This window comes from Dasypus novemcinctus, chromosome 2, assembly GCF_030445035.2.
Source record: "Dasypus novemcinctus isolate mDasNov1 chromosome 2, mDasNov1.1.hap2, whole genome shotgun sequence".
Lineage (NCBI taxonomy): Eukaryota > Metazoa > Chordata > Mammalia > Cingulata > Dasypodidae > Dasypus > Dasypus novemcinctus.
Genome location: NC_080674.1, coordinates 169,921,401 through 169,939,666, shown reverse-complemented (window position 1 = coordinate 169,939,666; position 18,266 = coordinate 169,921,401). Strand labels below are relative to the sequence as shown.

At 46.4% G+C, this 18,266-nt stretch overlaps 1 long non-coding RNA gene across 1 annotated transcript; it reads left to right on the top strand.

Annotated features, from left to right (window-relative positions):
* Positions 1-4,003: 4,003 nt before the first annotated feature.
* Positions 4,004-6,230, top strand: LOC131280221 (uncharacterized). Its single transcript, XR_009187766.1, has 2 exons — positions 4,004-4,141; positions 5,785-6,230. It is a non-coding gene; the product is annotated as an uncharacterized lncRNA (long non-coding RNA).
* Positions 6,231-18,266: the final 12,036 nt, after the last annotated feature.

Genomic DNA, 18,266 nt, shown 5'->3' with positions numbered 1-18,266 from the left:
TCATGCCTTAAATGTTGATCCAAGAAAAACAAGAAGAGGGCTTGAGCTGAGAGATGCAGATGGAGAGCACTGGTGAGACCCTACTGGAGTGTGGTCTGGGAAGTCATTGCTCATACTTGGTATTTGAAGCCCAGAAATGAACGAGACTTCTTTGGGAGAGGGTATAAAGCAAAGGTGCCTGCAGGCAGCTTGTATTAAGCTCATGTAGAATTTCTGAAAAAAGGGCATGAGTCACTAACATTTAAAAATCAGAAAATTTCACATAAAAATCTAGGTTTCTGGCTTTCTTTAATGATGAAAAGATCTAACAACACTGGGTCCCCATCACCAGACAATAGGCGACTACAGCTGAGCAGCTGCTGTCCCTTTAGAGAGGGCCACACTCTCCTGGTCCCACTGCCCTTCTCCATTCACTCACGTACATTACCCATCTGGCCCCTGAATACTTCTGAATTTCTGATTCTCAAATAGAGTGGGAAGGACACCCCAGGAAAGACTTGCATGTACTAGATAAACTGGTTTTCTCCCCATGTTTCCTGTTTTGACACCAAATCTTCTTTCTGTTCATACAACATGGGTCTGGTCTTCCTAAAGGGAAGAGAGGACCTCCCTGGAGGCAGGGAAATTTAATCTGCTACTCATTGCAGCAGGTGTGAGGTGGAGGTGGCTGTTCAGCTCTCCTCCTGGAACTCAGCTCACTCCCTGGTCCCTAGAGCATACGCAAGCCATTAATTCCTAAAGAAAGTTGGAAATTAAAAGTCCTCTGGCCCTGCTTAGTAAACAGAAAGGATAAAGAGGGTCTGGAGTTTGGTGTTTAGTTCTGAAGCCAGTAACCACTCAGGGCAGGAGAACAATTTGTTTTTTGCTCTCCAATTGCCACTGGACTGATTTTACCCCCGCGATGTAATCTTGTTACGCTGGGGTTACCTTGGACCAAGTAAATTCATCCTTTGTTCTCCAATGAGACAAACACACTGTCGTCTGCCTTTTTTTCTTTGATAAAAAAAAATCTTTACAGTATTTTCTACATTAGCTTGAACATGCTTTTATGGGGGGTAAAAAAAAAAGAAACCCAAAGGCATGCTCCAAAGAAAACAGTATCCTGGATTCTGAGTTGTTTTTTGTGCCCTGCCTGAATTCTTTGAAAATCCTGAAAATGATATTGTTTCTTTTGTCTTTTTCCCTTTCTTTCTTTCTTCTTCTCTCTCTCTTTCTGTTTATATATTTATTTACTTAATTTTTTTTTTTTTTTAGCAAAGTGTCTCATTTTAGCCAAGGCTTTCCATAATATTTGTCCCAGTTCTAGGGCTTCAAAGGGGCTGGCCACTCACTTCAAGGGGCATCTGTTAATTTGTCCTCTTCTTAAGACATTATCAATTTAGTAACTTGAATATAGTGCGTTGGCTAAACTACTTGACTGGGAGCTGGGGGTTCAGGGTTCTAGAACTGCTCTGCCAATGGCTTGCTGTGTGGCCTTAAGTCACTTTCTCTCTCTGGGCTTCAGGTCTTCACTTGTAAAATAGAATATTGCACTGGATCAGTTTCCTAAAATTCAGTCATTCATGTACCACTTTTAAGATTTTTGCCACCACCTCCTGTGATCTGTTGAATTGTTCACTATTTTGAGTGACTTCTAATTAAGTAAATCTTTCTTAAAAATAAATTTTACATTGCTATTATGAAGGAAAAACTGGTATCGTATCATGCCCCCCAAGTAGAAGGAGACCTTAAAAATAATTACAATGAGAATAAAACAATTACTTTCCAGTTAACTACTACTGTTAACTGCCACTTGATGACAGCTGGCACGGATCAAGTGCTTTGCTGTGTGACAAGCCACTTCCTGGTGGAGAAACTCATTTTATCCTCATGGTAACCCTATGAAAGTAGGACTGCTATTACCCTTGTTTTACAGATGAAGAAACTGAGCCACAGTTTCTTGCCCTAGGTCTCAGAGTTGGTATGTGCCTTAGCTGGGACTTCAACCTCAAAACAGGCTGAGCTATACTGCCTGTTGTCCAGGGCCTGTTCCTTCTGTTAAAAAAGGGAGAGGATGTGGCTGTGGCTCAAACTGTTGAGCACCTGCCTCCCACACGGGAGGTTCTGGGTTCAGTTCCTGGTGCCTACTGAAAAAATAAACAGACAGAAAAACCCACAAATAACAAACAAAAATGAAAAAACTAACTTGGGGAGCCAATGTGTCTCAGCAGTTGAGTGCTGGCTTCCCACATACCAGTTCCTGGGTTCAATCCCCAGCTCCCCCAGAACCCCGCTCCAACTGCAAAAAAGATTAGCTTGGGTCGGTGGGTGTTAAAGTCACACTGGCACCAAAGAAGAGTTTTTCATCCATGTAATCAGAAGGCTTGAAAGAGAATCAAAAGGGAAACAAGTTGCTCACCAGGCGATTCAAAGCCCTCTACCCCTTAACGCGTCACGTGTGCCTGTCATCTTAATGTCCACCTCACGAGAAAAGTTCTATTCTGTGATTTGTTTGCTCTATCCTTAAGCCCTTATCTTACTCATTTTCAATTGTTGAATATCACATTTTGCCCCTAGTTAATTTTCTTCAGCTATATTTGAGAAGAAAGGCATAAAATGGGATTTTTCACCCGAGGCGGCTCCCCTCCATTAGGAACACAAAGGGAGCCTGAGATTAGCTGCAATCAGCTAAGTCCCCGTAATGTCACAATAATGACTCGGAGTATCTTTTAATAGCAGTTAACAAATCCTGGAGGGCCAGTGTGGCTCGCTGGCAATTGTCATTCCCATCACTCAACCTCTCCCTCTCTCATCCTGGGTTCCTGGGGGACGGGAAGAGGTGGCTGATGACAGCAGGTAGAAGTGGGAGGCGGAGGGCTTGGAGGCAGGCACATTAGCCTCAGGACCATCTCTGGAGGAGTGTGGCACTGAGTTGGGACTGCAGGGCTGACTCATAGTAGGCTCGGGGCCAGAGTCATGAAGAGTTGATCCAAACATTTGTGCAAAGCGCTTCCCTGATGTGCGATAAAGAGCCCCCATAAATGTGACACATTCCCCATCTTCTAAGAGAAGCAGCGTCGAATGCCGCTGGCAGGTGCAATGGCCTGGAACTTCCTGCCAGAAGTGTGATTCATTCCCCATGGCCAAACCCTCCCACCCCGTGCAGCTCCTCAAAGTGTCTGAGGAAGGGGCGCAGACGGCGGAGGTATTGTTGGGCTGATTTTCCATGACAGGGGCTACTGCCCTCATCTTACTTTTGCCTTAATCATATTAGGGACAGTTAGGGAACACACGCAATGTATCAGGCATTATGCAAGTGCTTTACATGCATGAACATACTGAATCCTCTTAACATCTCTGTGGGGTCGGCACTATTATTATCCCTACTTTACAGATGAGGAAACCAAGACTTGGAGCAGCTCAGTAAACAGCAAGTGGTGAAGCCAAGATTCGCAGCCGGGCAGTCTGGCTTCAGAGCCAAAACTTTCAAGCACTGTGATATGCAAAATGAAGGGCTTTATTGCATAGATCCTGGGCGGCTCACAGAATGGAAGGGAGAAGAAGAGGAACCAGGGCAGGTCTGAGACTGTGGCTTTAGGCCATTGCCATTGCCATGCGATGACAGCCCCACCCAGTCCTCAGGCATGGGTGATGTATCCGCACTGCTTTTCTACTCTGTGGTTTGGAGGGACAGCTGATCACAGAAAGCATTTTGTTTTATTACCTTTTGCTCTGGGCTTAGTTCTGGAATTAGAGGTATAAGGACCGGGTGTGGTGTGACTTTGGCAAATAATTTAACCACCCTGGGCCTTAGCTTTCTTATCTGTAAAATAAATGCAATAGGGAAGTGGAGGTGGGTCAAGAGATTGAGCTCCTGTCTACCACATGGGAGGTCCTGGGTTCGGTTCCTGGTGCCTCCTAGAGAAGACATGCAAGACTGTCACAATGGGCAGGTGTGGCAAGCTGATGCAACAAGACGATGCAACAAAGAGACAAACAGGAAAGACCACGAGAGACACAGCAAACCAGGGAGCTGAGGTGGCTCAGGTGCCTGAGCTCCTCTCACCCACATGAGAGGTCCCAGGTTGGGTTCCTGGTGTCTCCTAAAGAGAAGATGAGCAGACACGGAGAGCACACAGCAACTGGACACAGAGAGCAGACAGTGAGTGTAAAACAACGAGGGTGGGGGTATGGGAAAAAATAAAGAAAATAAAATCCAAAAAAATAATAATAAAAATAAAAATAGAAGGAATAACAGTAGCTACCACATCAGGATGTTGTAGGGGTAAATGAGTAAATATTTGCCAAGCAATTAGAATAGTGTTTGACATGTGGCAACGCCAGAGAGTGATGGTTAAGGAAGGACCTGGGAGCCGTGGCTCCCGAACACTTTCCCGAGGCCTCGGGTCCCTCCTTAGACGAGTCTGCCTGCTCGCCATGAGGAAAGGGGCCACTTTGCCTGCAAGGTCCTCCAGAGCCTTGCTCAGAAGTGGCCCCTGGACCAGCAGCGCCAGCATCATCCGATCACCTGGGAGCGCGTTAGAAAGGCAGACCCTCCGCCCTGCCCACACCCCCTCAACCAGAATCAGCATTACCCAGATCTCCAGCTGATTTGTAGACACAGTCAAGTTTGAGAAGCACAGTTTCAGAACTCTTTGGAGCAAATAAAATTTTTTGTGATCTATGTATCTTCAAAAAAAAAGACACACACCAACAATAAAACCTTCTGCAAAGTAAAACAAAAAAGAAAAGAACAAATGAAAGAAGAAAAAAATCTGCAATCTCCTTCTCTTGATTGGAGGTTCTTTTGTTGTAGAATTTGAGAGAGGTTCAATTATTTGTGTATAGATAGGCCAGGACTCAGGAATGATTTTGAGAAGGAAAAATGGTTTATTGACGGCCAGACTCGGGAGCTTTCTGTTTCAATCCCGAGTCCAGAACAGGATTTTTGAGTCCCTTTTATAGAGAGAGGAAAGGCCAAATGGTCCTTTTGTTTCAGTTCTCAATAGGCTTGAATTAGCATATATTTTCCACATTCTACGTAAGCTTTTAGCATGGACTTCATACATTCTAGATAAGCTTTTAGCCCATTTGGTTTGCATTTTCCCTGAGTATTCAAAGTCTATAGAGTTAGCATTGATAAACTGTTTCCTGGGACTGGAGTCGTTGCCATGGTCACCAAGGGCAGGACTGCAGCCCCGCATCATCCCACACCCACAAGTCAGGACAGATGGCCTAGGTTAAGGTTATCTCCGAAGAGACAAAGAACCTCCCTCCCATAGCCCACATCACTTTTAGTCCAAAGCTTGTACTTTTGGTTTCCTAAGCTAGGACCTTTAGGATAATGATAGTTCACACGTTGGTAGCGCTTTATAATTTGCCTAATGGACCCTCACATCTGCTGTCTTGTTTGCTCTGTAGGATCACCCTGTGAGCTAGGCAGAGCAGCCAAAGTAACCTCCATTTTACAGATGTGAATACCGAGGCTTGGCACCCTAAGCGGTTTCCCAGAGTTGTCTTGCTACTAAATGTCAGTGCCCTGAGTCAAGCCCTAGTCTTATGATGTCCTAATTCTGGGCTCATTGCAGTTTCCACACGGTACATCAACAATGAGAGTCATTGCCGATTCTTTCTTCGCAGTCACCTGGATGCAGCCTGTCACCAAGACCCTTTTTCACAGTTTCCCTAGTTCCAGCCTTAACTAAGCTCTTAAGATGATAACAACGATAGTCTTAATTAATGCGTATGAATACTTGCTCTGCTAATAGCTTTCCTCGTATTGACCATCTAGTTTGATCCTCCTAGCCACCCTGGAAGGTAGGTACGAGATGATGAAACTGAGGCCCTGCGTGAGAAAGCTGTCCAAAGTCAACAAAAGCAAGCAGCAGAGCTGGGACTTGAAAGCGAGGAGTTGGCCAAGCCCACGACTTCTGCTGTAGCTTCTGAGCTGGCCCATCCATCAAGAGTCTGCCCACCAAGGCTTTGTAGCAGAGTGCTTTCTTCCCTCCCCTTCCTTCTGTCTGCAGAAAACCCCTCTCAACTAGCAGGTTCCAGTTAAAGGTCCCTCCTTTGCATTCCACAGCCCTGACGTCCTTTGTACTTTATTCTAAGTTCCTTGCTTAATCTCCTGTTGTGTCCACAAGAGTGTAAGCTCCATGTGGGCAGGGGCCATGTATTCTTGGCCACAGTTGTCCCAGCGCTGAGTAGGGACTCGGAAAACGTGTATTAAATGGGTACAGCTCATTGCATCAGTTTGGTTTCCTCATCTTGACTTGAGAATATACCAAACTACTTTTAGACTGCCCCCCCCCCCACTAAAGTAGTTCTGGAGCCCTGTAGAGAGTTAATATTTGTTGATACGAAGCCGTCGACCCCCTCAGCGATCCTTCTTTGGTTGAGGCTTGACATAGCCGTTGGTATTTTGTCCTCTGGGGCTCTTATCTCTGTTGAGGACGCGGTGAGGTGAAGCCTTTACAATTGCCCTGCTTATCGCCAACCAGAATCCAGGTGGAGATTTCTGGCCAAGGCGGGCCTGCGGTAAGGAAACACCCTCCCCCGGGTGACCCTGTAGACTGAGCCGAGGCCCCAGGTAATCAGTGGCTCCATCGGCCGCAGCCTGAGACGGGTCTGCGTGCCAGGCAGGGGCATGCGGGAGGCCCGAGTCTGTCCTCTCCCGGCACCTCCCAGCCAGAGACCCGTGCCCATGACCCTGAGGGCGAATTTCCGCCTCTGAGATCTGAGCCAGCTGGGCGGCCGCTCCGGAGCAGGCTAAGGAAACAAGCCACCCCAGCCTCTTGTGGTTCGCCCAAGTGGCTAGTGCCGGAGCTGGGAAGAGCTTCCTGGGAGGGCTGGGAGCTGCCGGCGACGAGGGCGGGGCTCAGGTGAACACTGTCCAGGTGGGGGGACGCAGGCCCAGGCGTGCTTGCCGGACGCTTTTGTCTCCAGATGGTAGGCTCCTGGTCCACCCCTTGGCTTGTTTTCTAACAGTTGCGAGGTCACAGCTTACCAGAAAGACTCTCCCCATCGTGTGCCTTTATAGAATTAGGGTTAGTAGGCGATAAGGTCTTTCTGGGCATGAAGGAGCCCTCGGGCACTCGCCCCTCACTAGAGTCCCATTCTTGAGTCCCGCTATTCCCAGACTAAACTGAACTGAATTCTAATGGAGGTGTGTGCCGTCCTATCACCAAGGCACAGAAGAGTGCTTCAAACCAGTGCAGACAGGGAAGAGGTGAGGCTGTGACTGGGAAGCTGGCGCCCCTTACTCTACATGAGGAGGGGGAAGAGCCCCCCAGGCTTTTGGGGGAGCCCCCAGAAGATGCCCTGCCTCCGGCCTCTAAATCTTTCCATTCCCACCCCCCCCCACCCCCCCAAGTTCCTCTTGAAGCTACTTCTCTCTGGCTCTCACCTCCCCCTTTGGGGAACCCCCATCTTCCCCCACAGAAGGTCTCAGTCCCAGCTTCCAGAATCTTCTTGCAAATGGCATTTGGCTCAGGCTCAGACAGAGAGTCATCAATGTGACTTTTGAGGCAAGAGAAGTTATTGGAGTATTAACTGTTTTCCAGCTCCCTCAATTCTCTTTTACTTCCCCTTTTTCAAGCAGGTAGCATGGCCCTTTGGGGCTTTTTGCTTCAGGGATTCCTGTCAGCAGAAGCAGCCTGAGCCTACAGTTTGTCCTGAGTTTCTTGAAGCAATGCTATTAGGTGTTCTTGGGGGGATGGAGAGAGGGGAGGCATCTTGCGGTTCTCCAGATTCTCCACTGGCATGGAAAGGGAAAGCGGCCGGGGCAGGATCTGAGTGGGGATGGGGGCACATGCCCCATAAGCATATTCTCAAATAGCAGTGCCTTCTGCTCTTGGGTGGCCCCTCGGGCCTTGCAGAATTGAGTGCCTTTCAGTGGCAGCTCCAGAAGGAGGTAAGGAGCACCTGTAGGGATGGTGGCTTGGTGCCCCCAGGGAGGCAGGACCCTGGAACTGGGGAACTGGATTGTAAGGGAGCTCTGTGGCCCATGTCAGGCATTGAAAGAAAGCAGAGGTGATTTTCTTCCAGCTGCTGCAGGCATGGACCGTGGAGAGATCAGTCGGTTCCACTATGGGCTGGAGCTTCTCCCATTTCTGGAGCATCACACAGATGTTCAGTGTTCTTATTCAAGGCTCAGAGGTGAGGGGATGAGGAGGTCCAATAAGGGCCAAGATGAGTATATTAGTCAGCCAAAGGGGTACTGATGCAAAATACCAGAAATCCGCTGGCCTTTATAAAGGATATTTATTTGGGGTAGAAGCTTACAGATACCAGGCCATAAAGCATAAGTCACTTCCCTCACCGAAGACTGTTTTCATGTGTTGAAACAAGTTGGCTGCCGTTGTCTGCCAGGGTTCAGGCTTCCCGGGTTCCCCTCTTCCCAGGTCTTGCTTCTCTCTGGGCTCAGGATTCCTCTTTTCTCAGGCTTGCTTCTGTCTGGGCTCAGGGTTCCTCTCTTCCGGGGGCTTGCTTCTCTTTCCTCTGTGTGCTTACTTCTTGGGGCTCCAGCTTAAGACTTCAGCGTCAAACTCCAATGTCAAAAGCCTTCCAGCATCATAAAGCACCAACTCTGTCCTTTGTCAAGCCCCTTTTATCTGTGAGTCCCCAGCCACCAAGGGGTGGGGACTCAACACCCTACTGATGTGGCCGAATCAAAGCCTTAATCATAATTTAGTCATGCCCAGGTATGGACCAGTTTACAAACATAATCCGGTATTTATTTTTGGAATTCATAACTATATCAAACAGCTACAATGGATTCTACCCCTCCATCCTCACCTGGCAGATTGGGGCTTCCAAGGAGAAATTAAATTTATTGAAAAATAGAGGAGGTAATATTCCTTTCATATTCCAGTTTGAGGATGGTGATTTGCCTTTGCCCTTTTTTATTTTTTAAGATTTATTTCTCTTCCCCCACCCCCCTGTTGTCTGCTCTCTGTGTCCATTCACTGTGTGTTCTTCTGTGCCTGCTTGTATTCTCATTAGGAGGCTCCGGGAAGCAATCTTGGGACCTTCTGGAGTGGGAGAGAGGTGATCATTCTCTTGTGCCACCTCAGCTCCCTCTTCTGCTACATCTCTTACTGTCTCTCCTCCTCTGTGTCTCTTGTTGTGTCATCTTGTGCCAGCGCTCCACGTTGGCCAGCACTCCTGCGTGGGTGGGGGGGCACTCCCGCATGGGGCAGCATTCCCACACTGGGGTGGCACTGCATGTGGGCCAGCTTGCCACATGGGCCAGCTTGCCTTCACTAGGAGGCCCTGGGCATCGAACCCTGGACCTCCTATGTGGTAGGTGGGAGCCTAACTGTGTGAGCCACATCCGTTTCCCTGCCCTTGCCCTCTTGATTCCAGGGTGCAAACTCATCCAGAAGAAGGGGATTGTCTTGGGGAAAGGGAGTTTTATCCTTTGACATTATTTCCTTTATAGCTTGCATATACCCCTTATTCCTTTGTTGTTTCCATTTATTCCATAAACGTTCATTGAGGGCCTACCATTTGTCAGGGCCTGTGTTAAGTGCCAAGGATACAATAAAATACAAAACAAGATCCTGCCCCCGTGGAGCTTACAGTCTCATGGAGGGATACAAATATTCATCAAATAATTATCTACATAGATATGAACCTGGATAAAGACATAAAGAAAAATAGATATTGCTCTGTGAATAAGTAGGGATAGATTTGACCTAGTCTAGAGTGGGGTTGGAAGGGGGGGGCATCAGGAAAAATAGGAAGTGATGTTTGAGCTGAGCATCCAGGAGTGATTAGATGAGGCTCATGCACGTAGGCACGGGCACGTGTGTGTACATGAGCATGTGCTCATAGGAGTGCTTGTGTGTGTAGCCATGCATGCACACCCATGAGCGTGCATGCACATGGGTAGGCGTGAGTATGCATGTATGTGTGTGCGTGAGTGTGTGTGTGTGTGTGTGCCAGTGTGGGAGGTGTTTCCATGAAAGGGAAGAGATTCTAGAAGGCCCTGAGGGAGGCGCCTGGTGCCACCAAGGACCTGAGCACAGGCCTGTGTGTCCTGTGGCCTGAGGCCAGAGAAGGAGTGAGGAGCCAGGTCAGCTGAGGGCTTGGAGATCAGGCTGGGCAGTTTGGCCTTTATCCTAAGAGTAATGGGAGGCCACAGAAGGCTTTTAAGCTGGGAGGTAATAGGATCTGATTTACATTTTCAAAAGATTATTCTGACTGCTGTGTCCAGCAAGGATGATAAGGGGACAAGAGCCGAAGCAGGGAGACTAGGATTTCGTAAGGAAGTAGCTCTATCTTAACCAGGTAGAAAGGTATTAAAAAACATTATTAAGTGAAAAATAGAACAACAACAAATTATAAACTGTAAGTATGATTCTATTTGTAATTTTTAAAAAGCTTTGATGTGGAAGTGGCCACGGGACTTGCTGAAGGCAGGAGAGGGAAAAGGGGGTGTAGTATGGGAGTATTTTCACAACTTGGAGTTGTCCTGAATGACATTGCAGGGACAGATGCAGGACATATATCCTTCCATAACCTACATAATGGACTGGGAGAGAGCGTAAACTACCATGTAAACTATAATCCATGCAGTGCAGCAGTGCTCCAAACTGTATTCACCAAATGCAATAGATGTGCCACAATGATGAAAGAGGTTGTTGATGTGGGGGTGGGGTTGGGGTGGGGAGTGGGGCATATGGGAATCCCCTATTTTTTTAATGTAACATTTTGTACGATCTATGTATCTTTTAAAAGTAAATAAAAATATATTAAAAGCATGTATGTATTTAAATAAAATATTACATATATAGAATATGTATTATGTAAAGTATAATATATAAAGGTTATTTATGTTTAATATAAAATGTTATACATATATAAGGGTTGTGCATGTATAGCTTGTTTCCATTCCTTTGCTGTTACAGACACTTCATTACAGAATAGAAAACATCCTAGACTGGGGGACCCACAAGCTTGGGCTATTGTTACTAATTGCTGGCTTTGGACAGGTCATTTAGCGTCTCTGTGTACAGTTTTCTCATCTGTAAAGTGAGGGGATTGGGCCAGATGAGCTCTAACATGCCTTCTGGCTTTGAATTCCTGCAACTCTGGGCAGAATGTGCAAAGAAGAAGGGAGGCAGCGAATATTATGCAGGCAAGTCGCGTACCCTAGCTCTATTTCAACCTTGCAGAGTTAGGTGACATTCTAGAAGCTCAGCAACAGGACTGCAGAGAGTGAGAACATCTCACAGGGCAGCCTGACAGTAGGAGGAGTGGGCAGCTATCTCCACACTGCGATTTACAGGCCACCCAGACAAAAATAGCCCCATCTCCTGGTCTGTTCCAGAAAGCTCCTTCCTGGTAATCATGAAATCAGCTTACACAGGACTTGGGCTGCATCGACATCAAGCTATTGTGCTCCAGGACCCCATGAGTCCAGGGGAAGTAATTATACTGGCAGAAAAGAAAGAAGGGGCCAGAGGAAGGGGGAACTCGGGGACTAGCCGGTTTTGAAAGGGGGAGACTTAGGGGCATCCTGTGACTGGCTTGATTGGGGTGAGGGGTATAAAGGACATGGGGGACAAGTTTGGGCATTGTTTCCATCTGACTGTACTTTGGAGCATAAGCTCTGGGCCATGCAAACTGGTGTTCCTCAAAATGAGGGTTCTGTGGTTTAAAGACAAGCCGGTGAAATTCCGACTTCAACAAAGCCAAGCAAGGCTTTCTACCATCGGATGTCTCAGACTTTTGTTGAGCTCACTTCATCCTGAATCCTTGAGAAGGGGCAAACTAATATGCAGAGTCCCCACCCTTCAGGAGGTATTCCGATGGGAACAAGACACTGGGCTAGGAGTTGGACTGTAGGGGAAGGGACCCCATGCTTACTTCCATCCGGGCTCCCAGGACCAGACACAGGGACAGGTCTATGGTGAGCACACGATGATACTGAACTGAAAACCACGGTGCTGGGTGATTTTATATGTCAACTTGGCTAGGTTACGGTGTCAAACCCTGGTCTAGATGTTGCTGCAGAGGTATTTTGTAGATGTGATTAGCAAAGAAGATTGCCCTCAGTAACGTGAGTGGGTCTCTTCCAATCCACTGAAGGTTTTAAGAGCAAAAAACTGAGATTTCCCAGGGAGAAGAAATTCTGCCTCAAGACTATCACATCAACTCTAGTCTGAATTTCCAGCTTTGGGCCTGCCCTACAGCTTTCAGGCTTGCCAGCCCCCACAACCACATGAGCCAATTCCTCAAAATAAATCTCTTAGTATATATATGCCTATATCTTGTTGGTTCTGTTTCTCCGGAGAACCATGACTGATACAATCTCAGAACTAACTTTGCCTGTATAAAATGACCTTGGGTATCTAAATTCCATAGAAACAGCCTGAGTTCTTACAGCATGGATCTCCTGTTATTATTATCAGTAGAGTGACCATGATACCCTCACTCAGAATGGTTTCCTCATGAACCGTTATCTTTTATTCCTTGATAAAAATGTGCATCTGTTGAAGGGATGAATTAATAACCTAGATATTAGGAAAGCTGAATTCAAGCTTTACTCATAATGATTAAATAGCGCCTAATTTGCTAATCACCTAACATTCCAAGGCCTCAATTTGTGTATGAAGGTTGTATCAGTCAGCTTCACCAAGGCAACAAATGACTCCCAAATCTCAGTGACTTACAATAAGAAAGCTTTATTTCTTGCTCAAGTTACAAGTCAGCCGTGGGTCAGCTGCCTTTCGGGGAAACTTCATTCTGGGCCCAGGCTGAAAGGACAGCACTGGTGAGAGGCATGCTGGGTTCTGTGATGGCTCTTTTCTTAATTTAATTAAATTTTATCCTTCCCCCCCCCAGATGTCTGTTCTCCGTGTCTGTTTGCTGTGTGTTCTCCTTTGTCCACTTCTGTTGTTGTCAGCAGCAGGGGAATCCGTGTTTCTTTGTGTAGCGTCATCTTATTGTGTCAGCTCTCTGTGTGTGCGGCGCCATTCCTGGGCAGGCTGCACGTTCTTTTGTGCTGGGTGGCTCTCCTTACAGGGTGCACTGCTTGCATGTGGGGCTCCCCTACATGGCGCAGCACTCCTTGTGCGCATCAGCACTGTGCATGGGCCAGCTCCACATGGGTCAAGAAAGCCCGGGGTTTGAACCGCAGCCCTCCCATATGGTAGGCAGGCGCCCTAACCACTGGGCCAAGTCTGCTTCCCTATGTGATGGCTCTTAAAGCTTCTGCTTGACCAGGCTTACTTCACATCTGCTCACGCCCCCTCGTCTGAACCAAGTCCCATCGCCTGGCCTAACATTCACGGGGCAGGTATGGGAAAACACCTTGAATTTGAACTTGGGAACCTGGCTTAAAGTTGAAATGTTTCTATAATGCAGATAAGAAGTGTGCGCTTAGGAACACCAGCCTTGACTAGACGGAACGCTGTCTGATCAGCATGAAAATTGTTTGCATGTGGAGATGTTTGAGCTTTGTTATGGCCTGCTCCCTAGCATTGCTGGTGCTACAGCTTTAATAACAAGCAGCCTTGAAAGTAAACATAGGTAACTACTGCTTTGTAATTTCTAATAAATACGATGTGGAAACTAGGGTCGAGGCCCTCAGTTCCAGAAGCTGATGAGTCCCGTGGTCCCATCTTTATTTTCTCTCTTGTGTCTTTCTTTCTGTCTTTTATTTCTTCAGTTCTGCGTCGCCTTCTCCTCATGCAAGCCTATTGCTGAGCTGGTCTCAGCAGGCAGGGAAACATAGGCCTCCCATAAAGGGCACTGAAAGCCACAGGACAATGGGTGACGATGCCTAATCTACTGGGAATGACTGGGAGCATTGATGCAAGACTGGATGATGGTCTTCCTCTAGAATGAATTTGGGCTAAGTGGAAAACTTTGGGAATCTGATTTTAATGAGAGAGAGATAATAGACTTCCATTTGACAGCAGTTGGCAGCAACATTCTAGAAGGAATTTTACAAAGGCAGTGGTGAGCAAGTAGATTAAGAGTGGGTTGCTGTGATACAGGGTTTTCTAAATTATGCCAGAGATAGCCTCATTTAGTTTTGAAGAGGTGGTGAGATTGGTGGCTCTGGGGAATGACATACACAGTGAGTCTGGTTTCACAGACTTTGGATGAGATGAGGCACGTGACTAGGATGGTTGATAGTTTCCTGGGTGAGCAACTCCTTCTGACAAGGAAGTATGAAGAGCTTGGCGTTCACGGGTGTGAAGGCCCCAGTGGTTTGCCTCAGGGCTTTACCCCCAGGCTTACTCTACTTGTTCCATTGTTGTAACAATATTTTGGTTGAACCATAGTTCATCAGCCCTGTCCATGACACTAACTTGGGAAGGACAATGAAGGCATGCTGTGGTGGAATCAGGATCCCGAAATGATCACCACGAATAAAGCCAGCAGGATGCAATGGAACAGGACTAAAGTATGGTACTTAGAGTCCAGTAATGGATGACATAAATAGAGTGTTAGGGAGACCTGATTTGATAATTGTCCATTTGCTGAAAGACGAAAAGCTCTGGAAGTTTTGGTTGAGCATAATATGAGCTAATATAAAATGACTGCTAAAAATAGGGTGTGGTTAATAATTTTAGATTTTATTAATAGAAGTACAGTTAAGTCTAATTGTATATATCCTACTCAAATTTCAACCCTTGGGCTTGGATGGGGCAGCAGGATTAAGTTGAGAGAGATAATTTAAATTGTGTAGGGGCTTCGCTTGCCAGGCCACTCAATGAGCGTATGCCTCAGGTTAAGTACAGGTTGGAATTTAACCTGCTATTCCCTTACCTGGATTAAATTCCTTTGTATCTCTCTAAGTATGAGTATTTTCCTGTGTTGAGCCTCATTCTACTCCATATAAATACAAATTTTAATGTCAAATATTAAAGTGTAAGTGTCCCTCTAGACACAAATATATTTTTTTAGGAGGTACCACAGTACCAGGGATTGAACCCAAGACCTCATTCATGGAAATCAGGTGCTCAAACACTGAGCTACAGCCGCTCCCAATGAGAGCTTTTGTTGTTGTTGTTGTTATTGTTTGTTTGTTTTCAGGAGGTACTGGGAATCGAACCTGAGACCTTGTACATGAGAAGCAGGTGCTGAACCACTTGAGCTACATCTACCCCTAAATGCAAACATTTCATCTTGTGATAGCGCAAAGAGCAGTTATTTGTGCTAGCCCTGGAGGAAAACTGTAGGTGTTGGATTTCTTGAGAGGTGATAATGCTGTTCTCCAAATTGGCGCCTCTCTTCAGGGGTAATTTAGGTGGTACTCAGTTCTTATCTTGTGTGCTCATTTTAGAGTTCACTTTCTTCATGAGATATGACTCTACTCTAGTACTGGGATCGATGGGTTTGATGGTTCTGCTCTAATTTGAGAGGGACGTTGACAAATCAGAGCTCACACAGAGGAAAGTGAAATGTCATTAGAACCGTTGAGGGAACTGGGAGATTTTGTCTATAGAATGGAAGTTTGAGAGGATAATGGAAATTGTCCTTGATTAGCTAAAAGATTGTCATATGCAGTACTCCTGTATTGTTCTGAGAGCGGAGGCAGGGTTAGTCTATGAATGTTATACATGTCAGTACAACATAACAAAGATTTTTCTAACAGTTTAGCACAAGAAAGTAGAGGGGATTGCCCTTAAAGGCAGTGAGTTCACTGTTTCTTGAGGCGACCAAGTAGAAGATGAATGACCATGTGTCTGAAAGATTCATCTGGGGCTTTTGTTTTGCCACTGAGCATCCATCCCCCTTGGTTTAGTTACTGTACCTGGTATTCCCATAAGAAATATTTACCCCCTCTCTCAGTCCATGCACTTCAATAAGGTGACGTTTCCTTCACTCCTGGTTTCAGGGATGAGCCTCTGGGATTCATGCCTGGCATCTCATCCTCCTGGCTGCAGTACAGTTTGGGAAGGGGCATGTGATCCAATTTTGGCCAGAAAGAACTGCTGTGCAGGAAGCATGGCTCTCTTCCCCTGGATTTGAAGCAGGAGGGGTACAAATTGGAGAGGGTAGCCCTCTTGACGACATGTAGAACTTGAGACTGGAGAAGTCACGGAAGGGAGCAGAGGCAAGAGGTGGTGAGGGACCAGGTCCTGATGCCTGCCAAGCCATGCCTGAAGTTAGCATTACCGCCGGGCCATTGCAACCCATATCGTGGTAGGCAATTTGAGTAAGGTTTTCTACAAGTTGTGAACAAAAGAGACCTGGATAGCTAGAATACGTTCATGAGGTTAGAAAGGTCTATGATTCTCCATGTGTTTCGTTCCAACATTAGTTATCCATTTATCTCTCAGATGTGTCAGTGGAAGTCCTAATGGCCATCATGCACCCATGAGCCAGGAGCATATAGCAAGTTGCAGAAAACTCCTGAGCACAGAGCTGGAGGTAATTTCTCCTAAATGTTTCTGGATGTGTCTCCTCTTTTATTAGAAGTGGAAACAGCAGTATAAAAGAAAAGGAGAGTATCTGATTTCACCAACCTTGGTTGTGACCAAAGCCACTTAAAATTCTTAGCCCTTAGTTACTATTTTAACCTAAACTGTCCTATGTAATTATGTGCAGGTGGTGGCGATGGTGGTAGGGGAAGCAATGATGCTGTGCTGTGGGAGGTCAGAATTGCATCGAAATAATTTAGTGAGCTCAGATGTGAGAAGACCCGGGACAAAAGGGATGGTGGCGTCATCTAAACCCAGAGATGAAAGAACAACCTCATGAATTGCAGGGCTCTGTGACTACATATTGTGGTCTCAGCACAGCAGAAGCTTCTCATTCCAAGCTCTAATTCCTTCTTTCTCTTTTATCACTGACAAGAAAGACCAGTTCAGCATGGTTGTGCATGCATTCAATAAATATTATAGATGTTGGCTGAGACTGTTTCAGGTACTGGGAATACAGCAAAGAACAAGCTGAATCCCTGCCCTCATGGAGTTTTACATTCTGTGGGGAGAGATAGATAGTAAACAAATAATATGCTCTATAACTTCAGCTAAATATATTAGTTTTCTATCGCTGTTGTAATGAATTGTCCCACACTTTGTGGCTTAAAACATTGCAAATCTATTACCTTAGAGTTCTGGAGGACAGAATTCTGACACAGGTCTTATTGGGTTAAAACCAAGATGTTGGCAGAGTTTCATTCCTTCTGAGGGTTTTGGAGTAGAATCCCTTTCCTGGTCTCTTCTAGCTTCTACGTCACATTTGGCTTAAAGCTGCATCACTCTGAACTTTGCTTCAGTTTTCACATTTCCTCTGTCTCTGACCTCCCTTCTTCCCTCTTATAAAGATACTTGTCCTTCCTTTGGCCTGCTTGGATAATCCAGGATTGTCTCCCCATCTCCACAACCTTAGCTGACTCACATCTGCCATGTAACTTCCAGGATGTAGGTTGTAGACCTTGTGGGGGCTGTTATTCAGCCTACCCCAGGTAATTATGAGTGTTACGAAGAAAAGAAAGCAATATGAAGGAAGAGTTAATGCGGTGGCGTCTTAGTTTCCTAGGGCTGCCTAGGTGGCTTAAAACAACTGGAACATATTGCCTCACAGCTTTGGAGGCTAGAAGTCTGAAGCTAAGGTGCCATGCTCCCTCTGAAACCTCTAAGGGAACATCCTTCCCTGCCTCTTCCTAGCTCCTGGTGATCTGCTGGCCGTGTTTGGTGTTCCCTCACTTGCAGCTGCAGCACTTCGTTCTCTGCTTCTATTGTCTTTTGTCTTGTGCCTTCTCTTGTGTCTCTGTGTCCATATTTCTCTTTTCTTATAAGGACACCAGTCATTGGATTAGGGCCCATCTTTTTTTTTTTTTTTAAAGATTTATTTTTTTTATTTATTTCTCTCCCCTTCCCCACCCCTGCCCCCAGTTGTCTGCTCTTTCTGTCCATTTGCTGTGTGTTCTTCTGTGTCCGCTTGTATTCTTGTCAGTGGCACCCAGGATCTGTGTCTCTTTTTTTTGCGTCATCTTGCTGTGTCAGCTCTCGGTGTGTGTGGTGCCACACCTGGCCAGGCTGGACTCTTTTTTCACGCTGGGTGGGCTCTCCTTACGGGGTGCACTCCTTCCACATAGGGCTCCCGTATGTGGGGGACATCCCTGTGTGGCACGGCACTCCTTGCGCGCATCAGCACTGCACATAGGCCAGCTCCACACGGGTCAAGAAGGCCCTGGGTTTGAACCTTGGACCTCCCATGTGGTAGGCAGTCACCCTATCTGTTGGGTCAAATCCACTTCCCTAGGGCCCATCTTAATCCAGTTTGGCCTTCTTTTAACTAATCACATCTTCAAAGAC